At 42.5% G+C, this 22,312-nt stretch overlaps 1 protein-coding gene across 5 annotated transcripts in view; it reads right to left on the bottom strand.

Moving 5' to 3' along the window:
* Window positions 1–22,312, bottom strand: part of AFF3 (ALF transcription elongation factor 3) — a 226,647-nt gene that overhangs the window by 36,492 nt on the left and 167,843 nt on the right. The gene's annotated exons all lie outside the window — the stretch shown is intronic.

Genomic DNA, 22,312 nt, shown 5'->3' with positions numbered 1-22,312 from the left:
AGCCCAAACCCCCTGATTATCTCTCCCAGCGGCTGCATATAGATGTTAAAAAGCATGCGGGAGGGGACAGAACCCTGAGGCACCCCACAAGTGAGAGCCCAAGGGTCTGAACACTCATCCCCCACCACCACTCTCTGAACACGGCCCAGGAGGAAGGAGCGGAACCACTGCATGACAGTGCCCCCAGCTCCCAACCCCTCTAGACGGTCCAGAAGATGTTATGGTCGGTGGTGTCAAAAGCCGCTGAGAGATCCAGCAGAACTAGGAAACAGCTCTCACCTTTGTCCCTAGCCCACCGGAGACCATCAACCAGTGCGACCAAGGCAGTTTCAGTCCCATGATGAGGCCTGAATCCCGACTGGAAGGGATCCAAATGGTCCGCTTCTACCAGGGATGCCTGGAGTTGTTCAGCAATCACTCGCTCAATCACCTTGCCCAAGAATGGAAGATTCGAGACTGGGCGATAGCTGGCCACATTGGCCGCATCTAAAGATGGTTTTTTAAGAAGCAGTTTAATAACTGCCTCTTTCAGTGGGTCTGGGAATGCTCCCTCACAGAGAGAAGCATTCACCAACCCGCAAAGCCCATCGCCCAGCCCTTCCCGGTTAGCTTTTATAAGCCAGGATGGGCAAGGATCAAGGAGACAGGTGGTTTAAGGCTTTATACGTCAAAACCAGCACTTTGAATTGGGCCCAGAACTAACTGGCAGCTAAGGCAGTTGGACCAAGATCGGTGCTAGATGCTCAAAGCTACCTGGCTGTTGAATACTGCACCAGCTAAGGTTTCTGAACTTCATCACAAAATGATCACAGGCCAGGTCACAACATACAAACTACACAAAAACAAGGCACTTGAAATTCACGGTTCAATTTTGTATACAACATCCCTCCTTTGGTCCCTCTCAATAAATAAGCCCTTACTGAAGATTCAGACGCCTGGCAGAAGAGGAATGTTTCCATAAACTAGCCATTGCCAGCATCCAGCTAACTTTAGGGGGAAAACTATCCCACAACTGAGGTCCCACGACCACCAAAGCCCTATTACAAGTCTTATTTGCCTGGGCTTTGCTTGCCAGCTGCAGCATTCTGCCACACTGCGGCCACTTATGCATCCAATAAGGTGGAATCAATGAGAACACCCAAGCTATGCTCCTTCAGGGAAGTGCAACCCCCTCCAGAACAGGCCACTCAGCGAATTCCAGGACCAAGGAACCACCAACCCACAGCAACTCAAACTTCTCAGGATTCAGCTGCGGAGCATCAGCAGGTCGGATGTAGTGGTAAGGGCATGGCAATGAGGCTGTGGGTGGACTGCAGCAGCAGGGAAGCATGGCTGTGGAGGGATGCAAGGTTGCAGCAGTGGGAAAGCAGGAGGAGGCAGCAAGCAGCTGGTGGCAGCAAGGAGCAGCAGGTGGGGGCAGGGCACAGTGGGGGTGGCACTGAGGGTATTGCCCCAAGCTGCATAGCAGAGTTCTTTCACAAACAGAATGAAAAGTCGCTCACCTTCCAAGCATCTAGGATTGAGAATTTAGATTCCCCCCCTTTCAAAAATCATTAAATCAATGTGATTTCATTAGTCACAAGTATTTAGTTATAATCTGCCAATGATAACATTAAAGCTCTGTAAGTGCTTGGATATACTGTACATTTAATTACAGTTCATGATTAATTCTTCCTCAATCGAATTACTTGAACTTTATGTTTTGAAAGTGTGTATGATCCATGACTTAATATTTCAATGCACTGCTATTGTCCTGAGTGTCTGAAAGGAAGTGACCACTTAAGTTTTTCAATTGATTTCCTGTGCAGTTGAAGAGTCTTTTACACAGTCTAGCACATAATCTGTACTGCTTTGAAATTTCTCAGACAAAAATACATTCTCCCTACCTTATCCAGGGGAAAATGCTCAATAGTTTTAAACATATCATTGGCAGGAGATGCCCCTCATGCCTAGCACCAGTACCTTCATATAATTCATACAATTTAGTATCTTTAGTCTATTTCCATGCACAGTTATCCCACAATCCTAAATCTTTGCCTGGCTAGCACTGAAACCTTTCAAATATGAAGAGTTCTATGACTCTTAACACACCAATCCTAAACACATTTACCTGTCTCATTTATTTCAAAGAGCTTGGGAGAAAATGTACTTTCGATCGCTGCCTTTCTTGTTATCGCTCAAGCCTAACTACACATGTCCAGATCTTCATGTCTTTTCTCCAAAGTCAATATCTTTTGGCTGCGGTTAATATTTATTGCCCTTTTCTAAACATACAATTGGCTTATGTGTTTCTGATAGGAGGACCCCTCAAAACTGAATGCAGCCAAGTTCTCACTGGAATCAGATACAGAGGGCTTATCAAGCAATGCTGTCATATTCTGCTTCAGTGTAAGTTGCACAAAATGGCACTGACCTTTTGACAGCCAAATTCCTCTTGCCCAAAGAGATCCAACTTTTAGCATCCCTACATCCAATTTAAGAAAACTAACACAGACTATTCATGCATTTCATCTAATTTCCCAGTGGATATAGGAGCTTTATTTCCCCCCACAAACTATGTTACACTTTTTGTGTGTGTGCTTATTTTCTAGTTCATTTGCACCTTGTGACCACACAGCGGAGGCGCCACTTTCTCCAGAGCATTGAGGGGCCCGGTGCATAGCTGCATGATGTCCTGATGTTGCTGGGGAGGGGGGTTCTGAACATTGAGGGGGACTGGCCCCTTCCCCCCCCCCAAAAAAAGAAAGACAGGGGGAGGGAACTTAGTGCCCTAGGCCCTGGAAACCAGTGCCCTTGCCACACAGGGAAATAAGGCAAGCTGCAGAAGGTTGGGTGAACTGGGCTACATTTATTTAAACATTTCAATCTGTAAAGGGGAACAAGGCGTGAGATCTAATTAATAACAAAAACTGTGGGTGAGCCAACACTGCCAATAACCAGGAGTAGCCCATCCTCTACCCCCTACTGTTCTGCCCGAGGGTCTTCTGCTAGTTCCCCCACTGCAAGAAGTGAGGTTACAAGGAGCCAGGCAGAGGGCCTTCTCGGTAGTGGCACCTGCCCTGTGGAATGCCCTCCCATCAGATGTCAAGGAAATAAACAACTATCTGACTTTTAAAAGACATCTGAAGGCAGCCCTGTTTAGGGAAGTTTTTAATGTTTGATGTTTTATCACTTTATTATTTTTATTAATATTCTGTTGGGAGCCGCCCAGAGTGGCTGGGGAAACCCAGCCAGACGGCGGAGTATAAATAATAAATAATGATGATGCCCCACCCTTTCAGGTGATTGGGGAGGTATTCATGCACCATCCCTTTCTGGGGCTCAACAACTCCAGGCAGGTGTTACAGGTAGGCCCCAAAGGTGCCACTGTGCCACTGAGTTCTACAGCCCTGAAGGCACGCATGTTCTAGATACTACATCCTTCCCCTTCAAGAGGGCCTCAGGGTGCTCACCAAACCATAACTCCCACATTATCTCCCATACCTGTCACAGAAGGTGACAAGTCTGAGCTTAGTCCCCTTCACCCCACTCAGAACTAACAACTTAAAGGACATCCCTCTGCAGACTGGACCAAAAAAATAATAATCATTACCTAAGTCAGAAAGGAGTGTTTCACTGACCTTATAGTTTACTTGTGGCATTATGTATCCGATGGGAGGAATAACTGCCCCAAAGGGCCCAACAGCATGGTTTTAATTTCTCTTCATGCACCCTCACAATTATTTGCAGCTCCATTTCCTGGCCCTCTTTTGATCATAAGTGCAAAGGAGGGATGGAAGAGTCTACCAGTATTGGTTTCCCTCAGTTTCTCATTGTTCCAGTCCTAAATACAGCACTCCACATTTACGCAGCAATTTTGGGAGTTTTAAATAAATAAACAAATCCTTAACAAAAATACACCAGCGTTTTTAGTGTGAATTTCTCCTAATATGCACATGTTTTGACCAATATAAATATTTTTCCATGGAATTTTCCCTAACATAATACAGTTTGGTTCGCAATGTTCAGTCAGAGAACTGCTTCACAAAAGTTGGACGAGTGCAAAATTTGAACAGTGATCATGTTTCATTTTGCACATTGGACTCAACTGCGTGAATTAGGGAGTTTTTTTTCATTAAAACGTGAACAAAATAAAAATTTCTCCTCCATCCCTAGGGCGAAGACAAGAAAGGATTGTGCCCGTATGGCAGATAAACCTGAATCTTATGGTGGTGGTAGTCAAATTTTAAAACTCTTACTTTACTTCCCAATTGCTTTCACTAAAAGTAAGATGACTAAAAGTGTCATTTAGATTTTTGAAACATTATTTGGGCTGCCAGGCTCCCTTTGAACAAATGCACTTGAACTTTAATAGTCAGGGGTGATCAGAAGAAGAAAACAGGATTTCAGCATACAAACTTTTCTCTCACGCAGCACTGTGAGAAGCACGATGTGTCAAAATTCCTATTAAAGCGGTGAAAGAGCCCTGGTTCTTGTGGAACTTAGAGGTACTATCCCCAAAATGAATGTCCTAGAGTGAACCAGGTAATTAAAATATTACGGTACTTTTGTTTCCTGCCAATTTTCTTGGGCATCTTCCGAAGCCTTGAGGAAACAAGAATATTTTTCAACCTTACAGGAATTGGAAATGATACTAAAAATGGGAGCCCTGATGAGTGAGAGCTCTGGCAATTTCATTTATAAAATGTCTGTGGTGCCTTACAATCTTTTTAAATAAAAATGTAAAATACATAATCAAATAAACCGCATTTCAAACCAGAGCCATGGAAAGCAAGGAATCTGGATAAAATACTAACAGAAGTGTCCATAAACAGCAGCCATACATCGCCAAAAGCATGGGGTAGATAAAAATATAATAAACTGGAACGCTTGACACCAGAAAGCCATGACACCAGAAAACCAACAATGTACTTTTAGTTGCTTTAATTTTTTGTAAATGTTTAAATTATGCTGTGTTACTTCTGTAGGTAGTATGACCACCCTGGGCTCCTTTGAATTGAAAAATAAAAACAAGAATTGTAGGCATTGGGTATACAGAGGCAGAGCGAGGGCATTTCACGACTGGCTGTCCCTACAAAAGGTTTATTCTCCAGTTCCTACTCGGTTGATCTCAGTAGAAGTGGATGGTGGAAAAGGGTCTTATACAAGAAAATATTTAAGACTGGGTTACATGGCATCGTTCTGTTATAACATTTCCCCCAATAATAGTATATTTACAGTGCCACCTTTACGAGCACAACAATTGAAGCAATTGCTGCCAAAAAGAGAGAGTTTGCAGGCTACACCTACATCTTAAACTCTGTCCTTGGGAGAGAGGTGCTATTTATGCTGACGGAACTGCAAGTACCATCCGATAATGCAAACCTAAGGCAAATTAGCCTTCCAAACAAAAACCAGGTGCATGCTGCATGGTGCTTAAGAGTCTAATTGCTACAATATTATGCTAGCTAAAATAAATATATAACTCCCCGAGCACAATGAGAGCCGATGTGGTGTAGTGGTTAACAGCGGTAGACTCGTAATCTGGTGACCCGGGTTCGCTTACCCGCTCCTCCACATGCAGCTGCTGGGTGACCTTGGGCTAGTCACACTTCTCTGAAGGCTCTCAGCCTCACTCACCTCACAGAGTGTTTGTTGTGGGGGAGGAAGGGAAAGGAGAATGTGAGCCGCTTTGAGACTCCTCCGGGTAGTGATAAAGCAGGATATCAAATCCAAACTCTTCTCTTCAATGCTAAAAATTAAACCTTAACAAGCTCTCTCTCTCGCATGCTCTCTCTCACACACATAAAGCCAAGGAAATCCAATCTAATATATATATAATTTTGGAGCTTTCCATAACAGCTTGCTGATAAGTTGAAGAAGCAGTGTCAAAATAACTCCCCACCTGCAACGACGATTGTAAACATTAGAGAAACGCTGAAGAAAAGAATTAATGCAAGTAGTCTACTGCCAAAAACGGAGGGGGAAAATTATAATTAATAACTGCATTACCAGAGTAAATAGCTCTCTCCAAGGACTGAGCGCCTGGGTATGTGAGATGAAAGAGTGTTAAAAACCTAGAGCTGCATTAACTTCAGGATGAAGTGATTAGTCAGCAGGCTGACAGCTGGGCCAGGAGACTGGTGCCAGATTCCAGTGTGCGCTTGCAATGGCTGCCAAGTGTTTGCTTGTCACACCAGATAAATGGAACATCAGCAGTGTTTTATTTGACCTGCTCACAAGAAAAATAAAGCAACTCTGACTTTCTTGGTTGTGTTTGCCATTGACCTTGCATCAGCTGAGTTTGAGCAGCTAGACTGCCCGCTCTGTGCAAGTTAACTCTTTATAGGATCAGCCTGGAAAAGTAAATTTCTTTCCCAGCCTCCACAGGAAGTGGATATTCAAATAGGAAAAGAAGCAGCTAGACAGTGGTGAACTGGACATTTCTTCTAAGGTGTGTGTGTGTGTGTGTGTGTGTGTGTGTGTGTGTAAAAGATTGAAGGCCTTGCAAATTTAACAGCCCAGCCCACAGCATATTCCTCAGGTAAGTCAAAGTGTGATCAGTGTTGAGGCTGCGTACACACTATGCATATAAAGCACATTTGAAGCACATGACTCCCCTTCCAATGAATCCTGGGAACTGTAGTTTGCTGAGCATGCTAGCAACTGTAGCTCTGTGGGGAGTAAACTACAGTTCTCAGGATTCTTTGGGGGGAAACATGCTTTAAATGCACTTATGCTGACACATTATGTTGACACATTTGTTGTTCTCATCCTAGGATCAATATGACAACTGGTCTGTAAACAGCAATATAGTAGTGCTTTTTAAAAAAGAAGAAGCTATCAGTAGTTTCTTGGGGCAAAAACTGCATCATAGATTCCTAGCCAGTAGTGGTCAGCAGGGCAGAATGGGCTGGGGTGGTATTACTTGCTTGGCTTTCCAATGTGGAGCTTGCTGTTGGTAACTGAAAGGGGGGAAGAGCAAGGTAGTGGGGACATGGCTATGGCTCATGTGCAGCAGTGGAGTTAATCTGACACTCCTGCCACTGCAGCCACACCAGACTGATCTTCCTGCTGCCTTCCTTCTCCCCGTCTTGGGTTATTGGCAGTGAAGTTTGCATTAGAAAGGCAGGTAAAACAGCACCACTCTGCTCTCCAGTCACTACTGTCACCAGCCACTACCTGTCCCTTCCTCACTAGCCTAGACAGATGCAAATGAGAATATACGTCATGCACCTTTCGGAGTTGTGTAGAAAAGAGAATTTTGACAGGTGAAGTTTGCCATACCAGGGCTGAAGGGGGGGGGGGACTTGTTGAAGTTCTCTCTTCTACACAAATGTTTATGAAAAAGGAGCTATTAGTCCTGTTTTGCATTACTCCACACAGTTCTTGTTATTACGGTATAGCCTTTGAAAGCAGGCAATATTCTTTTCTTTTTCCCCCTGCAGACTATTATTTTCAGACATGCTTGAGACTCAGCACCTTTTAAAAAGCAAGCAAGCAAGCAAGCAAGCAAGCAAGCAAGCAAGCAAGCAAGCAAACAAACAAACAAACACTGCATCCATCACATTTCCCATTTGTAACTAATGAACTGGCACACAAAAACCAGGACACATTTGATATGGGGGACAAATGAAGCCCTAGGTAGGGGCTGCGCATGGGTGATTAACTTGTAAGAACCTGACATAACTACCCGTATCAAACTTGGCAACATGGGCTCTAGGAAGGTTCCTTGTGAGGGCAATCTAGGGCCCATATGTTAAGTAATACTAGCATTAGAGAAACTCTGGATAAACTTCCAATCCATTTGAAATTATTTGCAGTCTCTTGAAGTCTCTTCCAATATCGGCCTTATATGAACAAGCACTGTTTATTTTTCGGCCATCTGCAAACTTAATTACAGAGTGATGTTCAGAATAAGCCATGTGTGATACTTCATTTGCATCTTGCATAGCTAGTAATACAAGGGGGGAGGGTGGAAGCATGCAGGGAAAGCATGCTAATAAACCATGGTGTTTGGTGATGAAGTTGTGAAAAGATTGCTTTGACAATTCAGATGTTCTAATATGGTTTGATGTTGTGACGGCATTAGTTCGAAGCTACTTAAAATATAAACGTGCCAATTTCTTTTAAAAGAAAACCTGGACAAAAATAACAAAGTAAAAGATGTCATATCCAATAATTATCTTCTAATTACTCAGAAGCTGCTGAAGGCAGCAAGCCTAAGGCCACTTCTCACTTTCCGCTTTAAAGACACAGGTGCATTCCCATAAATTATATCTGCATCTCCAGATGTAATGTGAGAGCTACAATTGCTATTTTGGGAAGATCATTATATGCATACTGCATAAAGACTCAGGGCGCACACTCAGGATAATTTAATGGATCCAGGCTAACCACCAACACATTTTAACTTCCCTCTGTACTCTCAAGTGTGATTTTATCCCCATCCTTCAGTGTATTTTTATGTGGGAATGGTTTTACACACACACACACACACACACACACACAGTGCTTTTTTCTGGGGGGACGCAGGGGGACACATACCCCGAAACATTTTGTGAATTAAGTTTGGCCTCATTGAGGGGCAGTCTTTCAATATGTGTAGGAAAATGAGAGTACCCCTAAACATTATGATTTGCACAACCTTGTTAAAGAACTAGCCATCAATGAGGTGATGACTGAAGTAGGTAATGTGAAGGATACTGTGGCTCATCATTAGAGCAGATTGTATCAAGTAACCAACATGAACAGGTAACAAACACCTAATGTTATCTGCTGTGGTTCAAAGGTAGCCATGAATATCATGGCAGAATAAAAAAAGGGTGTGTTGACCTCAGCAGGATAAATGTAAATAAATAAAAGATGCAATGATCAGAGCACTGCCACCAGAGGTGCAAAAATGTTTGTAAGGCATAACTGCCATGAAGATTTTCCAGACTAGAAGGAGATATGGACATTTGAGTGCACCCTTTTCTTATCCTCATGCTTTGCATTCCAGAAGGGGTAAGGGAAGGAGCCACTCAGGTCCTATGGACATGGAGAGATGAGAAACTTGCATGCTATTGAACCCATGTGCCAGTTGTTACACATGTTTGCTTAGGCCTTAGTGGAGACCATTTACTCTTGAGTTTTGTATCCCTGAGTGACATGGAGTGCTTTCAGACAGCAGCTTATATTGCAAATATAGTGGTGGCTCAATATATTTTTCTGCCTGAGGCAAAGGACATTCCACATGCAGAAGCTGACGGGACTGACAGTTCAATCCTACTTTGCATAGCATCCTCTCTAGTAAATGGTTGAGTAGCTGGTTAGTTTTGGTGGGTGCAGAACAGGCTGTGTTACGCAAACAGCTCTATCCTCCAATAGAAGGGAATTTGGGGGGGGGGGCTCCAGAGAAACAGTCAGCGAGCTACCATTGTTGTCCCTCAGCATCTGCTGCCTGAGGCAGTTGCCTTGCTCTGCCTAACAGCAGGGCCAACCTTTAGCAAATGGGTCATTGAAGATATTGCGGTTCATGTAATTTGAGAGCTTTATTCATCCAGATTGTAATCTCAGTGTATTTGGATTGAATGTCTGCACTCTCATTAAAAGATGGAATACATTCTCTCTTGCTATGAAGAAGCATCCTGGAACATTTTTTTAAATAGTACTGTACAATAGCAAAATTCTTCCCCTTCCCATTTTTGCCTTCTGAAACTAGGATGGAAAATTTTGGGAAGCTGCTTTTGCACAGAACTAGGTTATATACATTTCCCCCCAGTGCTGATGCTCCAATCTGGCCAAATAACTGGCTTCAAACACAGATATGAAACATGCTCATTACTTTTGAGCTAACTTCCAGAGGATGATAAAACAATGATATAGCTCAACTGTCTTAAGCACTTTTAACTAACTGAAAGCAGATTTTTATGGGGTTTTGTGTGTGTCTGTTTTAAAAAGGTAGAGAGGCCTGGTAACAATCTTTTGTGTTATGTTTTGTTCTTAGGACAGGCAGAAGCAGAGGGCCCAATTGCAAGGTGCTAGACTCAAAGAACCAGGATTTTATTCAAAGAGAGACATGAACGTTGATCAATATGCTAGGGCAGAGATATCTCAATGCATTTTTATGGGGTTTTGATAGCTTTACCATGCTTTCTACAAGTAAACCTTTTGGCCAACACACTATCTAAGAGTAATCTTTGGTAAACCAGTTTTTCATTCACATTCCTCTGTTCCTTCATAGATTGAATATTTTGGAGAAGAGCTATATGTTGCCTTGGCAGTGCGCATGTTCCCAATGTCGCCGAACACCAGAGTGCATCAGGCACACAGTGGGAAGGAGGGGAACTTCCCAGGTATTTTATTTCTGAGGAAAACAGAAATATGTAGTTTGGACCTTGGCATTTGCTTTCACAAGCTAAATTATACTATAATTGTTATTTAGTAAGCAGGACCCATGTTAGATATTGGAGCTGGGTATCCAACCTACGTTCGGTTAGAATTCTTGGCTCTAGATACTTTTAAATCCTGATGAAGTTAATGGGATTAGACCATATTTAGTATGGTTCTAGTACTGTGGCGTAACAATTTTTTGAAGTCATTTTCATCTTTTTAATTTCTGTTTCAGCAAAAATTAATAAATAATAATACTGGAGTATTTGAAATAAACAATGCATTTGGATCCATGTCTCCCACTCTGGCCTGGAAACACACACACACACACACACAAAATATGATTTCCATCTTGCTCTTAGCAGGATGCCATTGAGACTGTTCTGTACTTTTTGAAACTATATTTCAGATATAAGCTAACTTATACAACTACCACAGAGCTGGATTTAGGGGAACGCGGACGGTTTGGATGCATTGGAGTCTCCAGGGCACCGCAGGGGAACCACACCTATTACAGTGGTACCTCAGTTTTCGAACATCTCAGACGTCGAATGTTTTGTTTTTCGAACGCCAAAAACACGGAACTGCTTCGGTTTTCGAGCGGGCCTCGGAAGTCGAACAGGAAACGCGTCTTCCACTGAGTACAAGACCCTGAAGCCTAGCTGTCGGCTATTGAGTTTCGTTTTTCAAACGTTTTGGAAGTCGAATGGTCTTCTGGGACGGATGACGTTCGAAAAGCGAGGTACCGCTATATTTAGAATGGAGGGGAGGCCAAATTTTGGCGTCACAGAGGGTGCAGCTGAAATTTGAGACCCCAAGATCTGCCACCTTCACTTCTACATTGAACCCAAAAAACAAGTTTTCCCCCCGAAATCAGGTATGGAATTTCATAACAAACTAATGACCCCATGCAGCCATTCATAGCTATGCTGCTCATGAATCAGATCCTAAGCCTTCCAACTGCAGATAATTAAAGATGAGCCATTCTCACACAGGAACATGCATTACTTACTCCTGCTTAGTCTAATTCTCCCTCTGTTAGGAACAATTACCAAGAGGTGATAGCAAAGGAGCAATTTGAGAAGCCATAAGAGGCCCACAAATGCAAAAATTAAAGCTGACTAATTATCCATAATAATTAAAATAATTCTGAACTATGGTGGGCATTCCTCTAATTGCAATTGCATCATAAAAGTCACTACACAACCCATCCTATTAATTGTTGTGAATTATTAATATAATGAAATATCATTACTATAAAAGGGGGACTTTAAATGGCATCTTTATTGAACCGGTAAATCCATGATTTAGAGATGAGCAGAATTTCAACTGGCATTCGTTAATGCTGGATGTTGCCATGCCATTGATCACTGGCAGCTATAAAAGTTTTCCCCCCCTCTCTTTTTTAAAGCTCTCTTTGGCCTTGTCAAATGAGGCACAGGAAGCAGAGCAGGAATTCTCATCACTAGCAGGTAAGAGAAGGTTTCACATTATTGAAATATATCGTTTCCTTAGCATGAAACCTCCAAGGGCATAAATCACAAAGTGTCAGTTCATAACACAGAAAGTTCTGGATAGGGCTGCTTCGTTTTCCTAAGCAGATTTACTACTTTTCCTCTTAAGAGTCATAGCATTTTGTTGCAAGGCCAGGTGGCGCTGTGGTTAAACCACTGAGCCTAGGGCTTGCTGATCAGAAGGTCGGCGGTTCGAATCCCTGTGACGGGGTGAGCTCCCGTTGCTTGGTCCCAGCTCCTGCCAACCTAGCAGTTCGAAAGCACATCAAAATGCAAGTAGATAAATAGGAACCGCTATAGCGGGAAGGTAAACGGCGTTTCCGTGCGCTGCTCTGGTTTGCCAGAAGCGGCTTTGTCATGCTGGCCACATGACCTGGAAGCTATACGCCGGCTCCCTTGGCCAATAATGCGAGATGAGCGCGCAACCCCAGAGTCGGTCACGACTGGACCTAATGGTCAGGGGTCCCTTTACCTTTACCTTGCCAAGAAAGAAAGAAAGAAAGAAAGAAAGAAAGAAAGAAAGAAAGAAAGAAAGAAAGAAAGTCTTGTATTTGGGTGAGGCCTGCACATTCCCATGTTCAGGGATGATATGCTGCAACCTGTTCTCTTTGTCATGTAGATAAGCCAGGAGGAAATGGGGCTTGCCACAGTGGTGCCTGACAGCCGGTTGGGAACCATTGGGGTGGTGTCAGAAATGGAAATAGGCGAGTGCACGCTTGGATGGCCCACAAACCAATTGGGCTGCTTGGATGTTGAAGCAGGTAAGTCTGAAAGCCAAGTTCAACAGATCAGCGGCCCAATTTATCTAAACAGAACAAACTTTATTTGAGTGCATTAGTCAACACTGCATATAAAAAAGTGCTTATTAGGAGAAATTCACTCTAAAATGCCAATAAATTTTCATGAGGGTTATTTTTTTTTAAAATCACAAACTGCTGCCAAACTTGGGGAACTAAGATTGCAAAAATGAGAAACAGGGGGCATTGAAATTCACAGACACTTCCATCCCTTATTTAATGAAGTAGGAGTTAGGAGTTGGGGCTGGTAGTATGGCTAGATACTATGGCTTTCTACGTGCATTAAATTTTATGGCTTAGATATACAGATATCTTTCTGATTAGCTATATGAATTATATGCATGATGACTGGTTACAAGTAGAGATGCTTGAGAAATTTGGCTCCTGTGAATTCCAGTGTGAACTGACTTGATCCAAGCCTTCCAAACTAAAGTACAGATCAGAATGTAATTATCCCTCGGATTTGTGGTATAGTTCTTGGCTCAAAAAACATACCAGAATCCATGACAGAATACATATTTTAGGACAAAATACATTTAGACATATGCATATTGAGCTAAAATGTGCACATAAATATAAATAAAAATGCACCTAAATACATTTTTTTTTGTAGGGAGTTTTGTTTGTTTGTTTTTTTTAAAACAGATTAATGTGGACACAAGATAGAAGTGAACACATACAAAACTGATACTGACCAGAAATAGACTCATCACCCTATCCCTCATTACAAGTAAAGTTCTCTTCAATCTATATGTGATGGTGGCACATTTTTACTTTGAGTATGAAGCTGCCTGTGAAAATCTGTAATAATAATCTTTAATGATTTGCTAGGCTAATTGCCTACTCTTATCTAGACTACACAGACACTGCACTGCAAACTGAGCAGTATAGCTATTTTAGAATCTGGACATACACTAACCACCGGGTGGAAGATATTTTGCAGATCAAGAAACAGAATAAATTTTCAGCTCTGTAGAGGAAAACCAGATAATGATATGGCTGGCTCAAGCAAGTAGTAAGATATATACCAAGGCAAAACTGAGCACCACAGTTGTACCTTGGAAGTCGAATGGAATCCGTTCCAGAAGTCTGTTCGACTTCCAAAACATTTGAAGACCAAAGTGCGGTTTCTGATTGGCTGCAGGAAGCTCCTGCAGCCAATCGGAAGCTGCGGAAATCTGACTTCCAAAAATAGTTCGCAAACCTGAACAGTTACTTCCGGGTTTGTGACGTTCGGGAGCCAAAACGTTCGGGAACTAAGCTGTTCGAAAACTAAGGTACGACTGTATTAAGTTCCACTGATTTAGGCTGCAATGCTAATGAGACTTACTTTATACATGCATAGGATTGCACCATTAAACCTGTTCTCAGAGGCAGATTTAGGGCAGCGTGACTGGTTTTGCCACACGGGGCGCTGAGCCTAGTGGGTGCAACAGGGCATTGCAACTATGACGTAGTGAATTGAGCAGAACAGAAGGTGAGAGGTGGGATGCCGAAATTCGAATGACCAAAGTCTGCCCCTGGTGTGCTTAATGAAAATGAATAGTGCTCAAATTTGGCTACATTGTGCTCCATATTCACAGAGCCACTTATAAAGATATGTGTGGGGAAGAATAGGTCAGAGTGTGCTAGCCATGCAGGGCACATTAACCTTTCAATAGAAGGCTGACTGGTTCCAGAGAGCTAAACTCCATGAAATAGGCTAGTTTATTTGTTTAAAGCTGGACTTGTGTGTGTGTGTGTGTGTGTGTGAGACCTAAGAGTTCGTAGGGTTTCAAGGTTGCATGAGAAGCATTCGGCGGAACAGATTACGAGTGCATTATGTTGGAGAGAGAATCAGAGTGGGAGAGGAGGAGGAGGAGGAGGAGGAGGAGGAGGAGGAGGAGGAGGAGGAGGAGGAGGAGGTGGAAGAGGAGGAAAGCACTTACCTTAAGAAAATCTGAAAAACAGTCAAAGGAGCAAAACATTTGGAAATGAAGGAAAGTGGAAAAGGAAGCCTTGGAAATAAGAGTCACCATGGGGATCGTAAAAGGCAGCACCATTAAGGCAGCTGTAATAAACATCACAGTTCCTCCTACTCCCCCTATTGTGCATTTAAAAGAGTAGGAAGCAGAATAAATAAAGGGCAGGATTACATGGCAATTCAAGAAATAACCCTCTATGCATCTATATAGAAGAGCCATCCCACTTCTTGAGTGGGGGAACTATTTATTCTCCCCCAACTGTGTATCACCCCCTGTCCTGGCAAAATGAAATATTTGTTAATGACAACCAGGAAGTGTCTGATTCAATTTGCATCTCTTGATGACGTTCCTGATAACAATCCTCCAGGATTGTTTACAATAAATATTTTGACAGACTATCTGTTCATTTATATATATATAAACAAAACAATTAAAGCTTATTGTACCAGTCAATGAGGAGGAAGTATAATTTATGAATCCCATGTTGGTGCACATGTTTGCATGAATAGGAAAATTAAATACTTCCACATAGATGAAAAGCATTCCGGTGTAGGAAACAAAGTAATTCGTGCAGTAAAACCCAACCTCTTCAAAGTTCAATTGTTTCTTTCCACAAAAGCATGAAAAATGAAAACCATGCTGAATAATGCATGGATAATGCTTAAATAACACCAGAAATACAACTACAAAACATCCTATCTGAGTAATTTTGCACTGCCACATTTAAAACAAACCGGGTAGCTGTAACTTTCAGGAAAACAATTGTGATCTAGTAAAGACTATTGACAGACCCGTACTTAATCCAACATATATATATGTACCTAAAAGGACTTCCCAATGGAATAGGGGAAATGCTTCTCAACAAGAAAAATCCCAATATCTGAAGGCCTAGAGCCTATAGGGATTTTTCCTTCATATAAAATAATATAGAAATTGGTATAGCTGAGTTGAAGAAGCTGAATAAGTTATCGGGGGGGGGGGGGCACATTGCAACAATGCTCCACCACTTGACTTCTTATTGTTTTCTGGGCACAATTCAGTAAGATCAACATTTATTGCATGTCGCTGCAGGACATTTCAAAATAATACTTTTAAAATGTCTACCGACTCAAACATGAGCAAATACATTCTTCTGAAGTTAGAACAAAGTGGATGGGTTGTGAACTGGTAGTCGTGGGTATTATTACCCCATTAACATGGATGGATCACTCCCTGTGAAGTTTGAATGTGCTGCACCTAACTTCCCCTGAAAGGTTGTAGTCCCATTAAGATGGATTGCCTCTCTACACAGACAGCCCTTGAAGACTGCAAAACACTGCTGACTGGTTATATGGGGCAGCAAGTTGGGATTGTATAGTACTCCCTAATTCAAGGTGTTGGAACTGATGTAAAGGTAAAGAGACCCCTGATCATTAGGTCCAGTTGTGACCGACTCTGGGGTTGAGGCGCTCATCTTGCGTTATTGGCCGAGGGAGCCGGCGTACAGCTTCCAGGTCATGTGGCCAGCATGACAAAGTCGCTTCTGGTGAACCAGAGCAGCACACAGAAATGCCATTTACCTTCCCGCTTGGAGCGGTACCTATTTATCTACTTGCACTTTGACGTGCTTTCAAATTGCTAGGTTGGTAGGAGCTGGGACCGAGCAACAGGAGCTCACCCCGTCGTGGGGATTTGAACCGCCGACCTTCTGATTGGCAAGCCCTAGACTCTGTGGTTTAACCCACAGTGCCACCCGTGTCCCTTATAGTACAAGGTCCTATATGGCCTGGGACATGAGTACTTGAAAGAACAACTCCCCTGATATCATCTGGCCCATGATTTAAGATTTACAAGGAGGTGCCCTATGCGAGGGAGATAGTGAAAGATACAGGAAACTGAATGCAGATTTCCAAAAGATAGCAAGGAGAGACAAGAGGGCCTTCTTAAACAAGCAATGCAAAGAAATAGAGGAAAACAATAGAATGGGGAAAACCAGAGATCTGTTCAAGAAAATTGGAGATATGAAAGGAACATTTTGTACAAAAATTTCCATAATAAAGGACAAAAGATATGGAAGTCTCGTACACCCCAGGTAGTGTGGTTGATGACCTTGAGCCAGACATCCTGGAGAGTGAAGTCAAATGGGCCTTAGAAAGCACTGCTAATAACAAGGCCAGTGGAAGTGATGCTATTCCAGCTGAGCTATTTAAAATTTTAAAAGATGATGCTGTTAAGGTGCTACACTCAATATACCAGCAAGTTTGGAAAACTCAGCAATGGCCAGAGGATTGGAGAAGATCAGTCTACATCCCAATCCCAAAGAAGGGCAGTGCCAAAGAAGGCTCCAACTACCGCACAATTGCGCTCATTTCACATGCTAGCAAGGTTATGCTTAAAATTCTACAAGGCAGGCTTAGGCAGTATGTGGACCGAGAACTCCCAGAAGTGCAAGCTGAATTTTGAAGGGGCAGAGGAACCAGAGACCAAATAGCAAACAAGCGCTGGATTATGGAGAAAGCTAGAGAGTTCCAGAAAAACATCTACTTCTGCTTCATTGACTATGCAAATGCCTTTGACTGTGTCGGCCACAGCAAACTATGGCAAGTTCTTAAAGAAATGGGAGTGCCTGATTACATCTGTCTCCTGAGAAATCTCTATGTGGGACAAGAAGCTACAGTTAGAACTGGATATGGAACAACTGATTGGTTCAAAATTGGGAAAGGAGTACGACAAGGTTGTATATTGTCTCCCTGCTTATTTAACTTATATGCAGAATTCATCATGCGAAAGGCTGGACTAGATGAATCCCAAGCCAGAATTAAGATTGCCAGAAGAAATACCAACAACCTCAGATATGCAGATGACACAACCTTGATGGCAGAAAGTGAGGAGGAATTAAAGAACCTTTTAATGAGGGTGAAAGAGGAGAGCGCAAAATATGGTCTGAAGCTCAACATAAAAAAAAACCAAGATCATGGCCACTGGTCCCATCACCTCCTGGCAAATAGAAGGGGAAGAAATGGAGGCAGTGAGAGATTTTACTTTCTTGGGCTCCTTGATCACTCCAGATGGTGACAGCAGTCACGAAATTAAAAGACGCCTGCTTCTTGGGAGAAAAGCAATGACAAACCTAGGCAGCATCTTAAAAAGCAGAGACATCACCTTGCCAACAAAGGTCCGTATAGTTAAAGCTATGGTTTTCCCAGTAGTGATGTATGGAAGTGAGAGCTGGACCATAAAGAAGGCTGAACGCTGAAGAATTGATGCTTTTGAATTATGGTGCTGGAGGAGACTCTTGAGAGTCCCATGGACTGCAAGAAGATCAAACCTATCCATTCTGAAGGAAATCAGCCCCAAGTGCTCACTAGAAGGACAGATCGTGAAGCTGAGGCTCCAATACTTTGGCCACCTCATGAGAAGACTCCCTGGAAAAGACCCTGATGTTGGGAAAGATGGAGGGCACTAGGAGAAGGGGACGACAGAGGACAAGATGGTTGGACAGTGTTCTCGAAGCTACGAACATGAGTTTGACCAAACTGCAGGAGGCAGTGGAAGACAGGAGTGCCTGGCGTGCTATGGTCCATGGGGTCACGAAGAGTCGGACACGACTAAATGACTAAACAACAACAACAAGCCAAGCTTGTGGTACCATCAACGGGTGAATCCACAGAGTGGCAACATAAGGCAGAGACTTTATGGTGGTGGCTCTTCAGTCATGGAACTCCTTCCTGACTGAAATCTGGTTGTCTCACACATTGCTGATGCTCAGGCATAAACTTAAAATGAACTTATTTTGCCAGCTTTTTGTTCGCTGCACTGGCGTTTTAAAGGCTGTTCCCATTTTGATGATAATCTCAATTACTGCTTTATGATATTTGTATCGTGTTTTAAGACCGTTGCTATCAGCTCTGGGATTTAGTTGGTGGAAGGGTGGAGTCTAAGAGCAGTAAATAAATGATGACTTGCTGCATGGCAGGACTAGCGCTGTCCCCAACTGAAACCTAGTTTAATATCTGATTGTGGTTAAGGATGTTCAAGGATTCAGTCAGTCCACATTTTGAAGCAAACCAGTCTCATTCACACTTCCCAGGCAGATGGGAATTGTTATCCTTCAGGTTTCCCAATTTCCTGAATTTTCGAACATTCCTGGCTCAAAAAACAATGTGCAGATATTAAAATTCATATAAACTGTGTATTTTGGGACAAAATGTACACAGTTTTGTAATACAGTTGTTGGCTAAAAAAAAGTACCAAAATGTGTATGAAATTTGTAATTTTTTTTGTAAAATGCAAGTTTAAAAAATAATGTGAAGTTTTGCATTTATGTTTTTTTAAAAACATGCAGATTAATGACAAAAAAGATGGAACAGACTTACAAATGATTATACACAAAACAGACACCGACTGAAAATATAGTTATACATCCACCTCGAAGTACAGTCCTTCTCAGTTCTATTTTTCTAGAAAAAGAGGTGCCAGAACTCACCATGAACACCTCCCTCGTTCTCTTACGGTAGAATGGCAATGGCGCCTACCTGAGTTCTGAAGAGTTTTGGCTTTAAAAAAAAGCCCTGGTTCCTTTATACTGAAAGGAATTTGCTCCTTGCAGTCTTAAAGTCACTTTCTTATTTTATTTTATTTTAAAAATCGAATCCTATTAGTTACCCCATCACAAGTGATTATTTGTATGCCACATTCACAAAGTTCTAATTTTAGTGGTGCCATTCCAAAAAGATGCAGGGCTACAAATCTGTAGGATTCACTTTCCACATGTTAATTTTAACACTGGGATAGTTCCAAATTTTCTCAGTTCTGAAGTGAAATGGAGCTTATCCAGGGATTCGGATCCAGCTGACATGATGCTGGAGACATGAATGTGTGAGGAAATAACGCAATCACTTGATGAAGAACTCTATCAAAGGCTGTCAGAATTCACATAACATTGGTGACATCAGAGTCAGCATAGGACTCCACTTTCTGCAGGACACAAGCTGGTTCAGATCTGAACGGCAACAGCATGCGATGCACAATTTGGAATACACCCCTCCTTTTCCATCTTGGTTCTTTGTTCCTTGTGGTGATAGTTTCTCCAATCTAATGGAAGAGCTGCCCTCATCAACAGATGGAGTTACAGCTACTTGGAGCCATTACAAAAGTTGAAAATAATTTGTGTCTTATTGCTTTCTCACCGCCCAAAGGCAATGCAATATTCAAGTGTCAAAAACAAACAATAAAACAGAAATATTTTTCTTCATTAACAAACCAGATGGTTTCCCTTGCACATGAGTCAGGCATTCACAGCAACTGTTTGACAATGCTTTTACAGCTTGATCCCAATACTTGCTGCGCTAGGTTAAAGGCTTAGACTTAAGGTACCAACATCAACTATGGAAAATGTTACTGCTCTGATGTAACATGGATGCACATTAGCTTAAATGTATAGTATCAGTGTATTAATTTTTATATCCTTTTGTTATTTACAGAGTATGAGTAACTTCAACAAATTTCAAAGGGTCAAAGGCATACAGTGGTTTCTAAGACGATCTTTCTAATATTGTTCTATATACAATTAATTTCATGAAACAATAATATAGGGCTTCTAGATTCTACACGCCGAATGTTTGTTTTTCTTGTATTGTAAATATTTTTGAGGTCTACTCATTTATAATTCAGACACTTTTTTAAAAAAAACAAAACACCATACTTATCAACTCATCAAAGGGCATTAAGTGAGAAGGTCTATTGAGTTTTGAGTGATCACAAATGGTATTTAAGGACTCGGTGAAAGAATTATTTTCTGATCAGTTGCTGCGAAGCATTCCTGTGAAGACTCTACTGACTCTGTCTTTCAAAAACGATGAAAGCAGTCAAAAGGTATGATTAACTTCTTAGTCCCTGCAATTTCCTATTGCTCTATTTGCCCTAGATTTTGGAATTGACTTCCTGCCTCACTGCAAAATGCACAGTTGCTCAGCTTGATAAATTGCACAAATTCATTTTTGATCACAGTTATCTTCTATTTACTACATAGCCAGTGAGGTTAATCATATGCTGAGGCAATTCATATTCCACACACATCTACCCTCTTTCCTCCCCATGGTACTTTGCATATTTTACACACCAGGAGATGGTTTGTCTGTTGTCTCACTAAAATACTGAGAGGTCATTCCTGGATACCAACAGCCTCCTCTGGTTCACATATATGAGTTCTGGACTGCCTACATGGGTTTCCCTGAACTAAGGGAAATAAACAGGGAAGAGATGGGAGTGCGTAATAATTAAATCTTCATATGACAGCAAACATGTAAGAGCCCACAGTAGTAAACAATTCAAAGTACTGGTGCTCTGAGCTCCTGTTGAATCTTTAGAAATGCAAGCCTTCTTAATGCATGACACATGCAAAAGGGGTCCACACAATTAAAGGGGCAGCAGGGCTGTGCTGCTAGCCCCACCACTGACAAAACACAGCTTCTCCCAGCCCCATCATCCACACAAGGAACTATTCAGGGAGAAAGCCAACACATGCAGATTGTACAGGGTTCCAGACCCCGGGGATCTAGATATGCAGGCTTGCCACTTGCAGACATCCATGCTATGCCTAATGCATGGATGAGGTGGTGTCAGAAGCTGAAGGGGCAAAAGGGCTTAGAGAGCTGGGGCAGTCTGTGGCAGAGAGAAATCAAGAAGCTGAAGCTGTCGAGTGGGAGGAGGGAGGTCAAGAGGCTGGTGAAGAATCACAGGTGTCTCCTCCCCTGTTGCTGCAAGATCCCCGCCCCCTTGTCTCCCAGAACTAGGAAAGGCATGAAAAGGGCAGAGGAGAGATTGGCTGCATGCAGGAGCAGTCTCCAATTGCTTGGGAAAAGCCGCGAGAGGAGACAGACAGCTGTGGGGAGGCAGGGACCTTTAGTCTTGGCAACTGATTTCATGGAGCAGTAGTGGGGAAAATTTTCAACTCAGGGGTCTCATTTCCTTCTGGGCACTGTCCCGGTGTTGTGTGTGCCCAGAGGCAAACATGGGTGGTGGAACCAAAGTAAATGTTTCCTGGTTCACACAACCATCCATCCAGGCAAGCAAACAAGAGGCATTATCTGAATCTAAGGACGCATTCCAGGAGGAACCACTCAAAGAGGTGCAAAACAAGGGTGATTGAGGGGTGTGGCTTGGGAAGAGAGGATGTGGCTAAGGACAGGGCATGGCCTGGGAAAAATCTCAAGGCTCAGGCAGAGATACCAAGAGGGCTGCCTTTAGCCTCCAGATCTGAGGTCCCTCAACTCTGCTTTAGAGTGTGTTAAGAACAGGCAGCCCACTTCCTCCTAGACCTAGATCAATTGGGCCACCCCCATAAAAAAACCTCTTATCTGGATCATGTTTATCACTGAAACCATACTACAGATCCTTCTGGTGTCCCCACCCAGCAGCAGATGTTTGGTTTTTCTAGATGGTGGTGAATGAAGGACTTTTAGATAATTTTGTGCTTCTGATTCTATTGGAGAATAAACAGAACCGGGGAGCAAATGGAACTTGCCTTCCATACATTCAGATTTGAGGTATGATTGTGTCTTTTCTTCCTGTTCTACATTACATATATTTATCACAAATGTTTGTGTTCCTTTGTCTCCCCGCACCCTTTTCCCTTTGCAAGATTGGCTAACACAGCTTGAAGCATTCCATCTTTTGATAAGTTTGCAAAGACAAGTTATTTTTC

The sequence above is a fragment of the Zootoca vivipara genome, chromosome 4 (genome assembly GCF_963506605.1).
Source record: "Zootoca vivipara chromosome 4, rZooViv1.1, whole genome shotgun sequence".
Classification (NCBI taxonomy): domain Eukaryota; kingdom Metazoa; phylum Chordata; class Lepidosauria; order Squamata; family Lacertidae; genus Zootoca; species Zootoca vivipara.
This window is presented reverse-complemented; position numbering and strand designations above follow the sequence as displayed.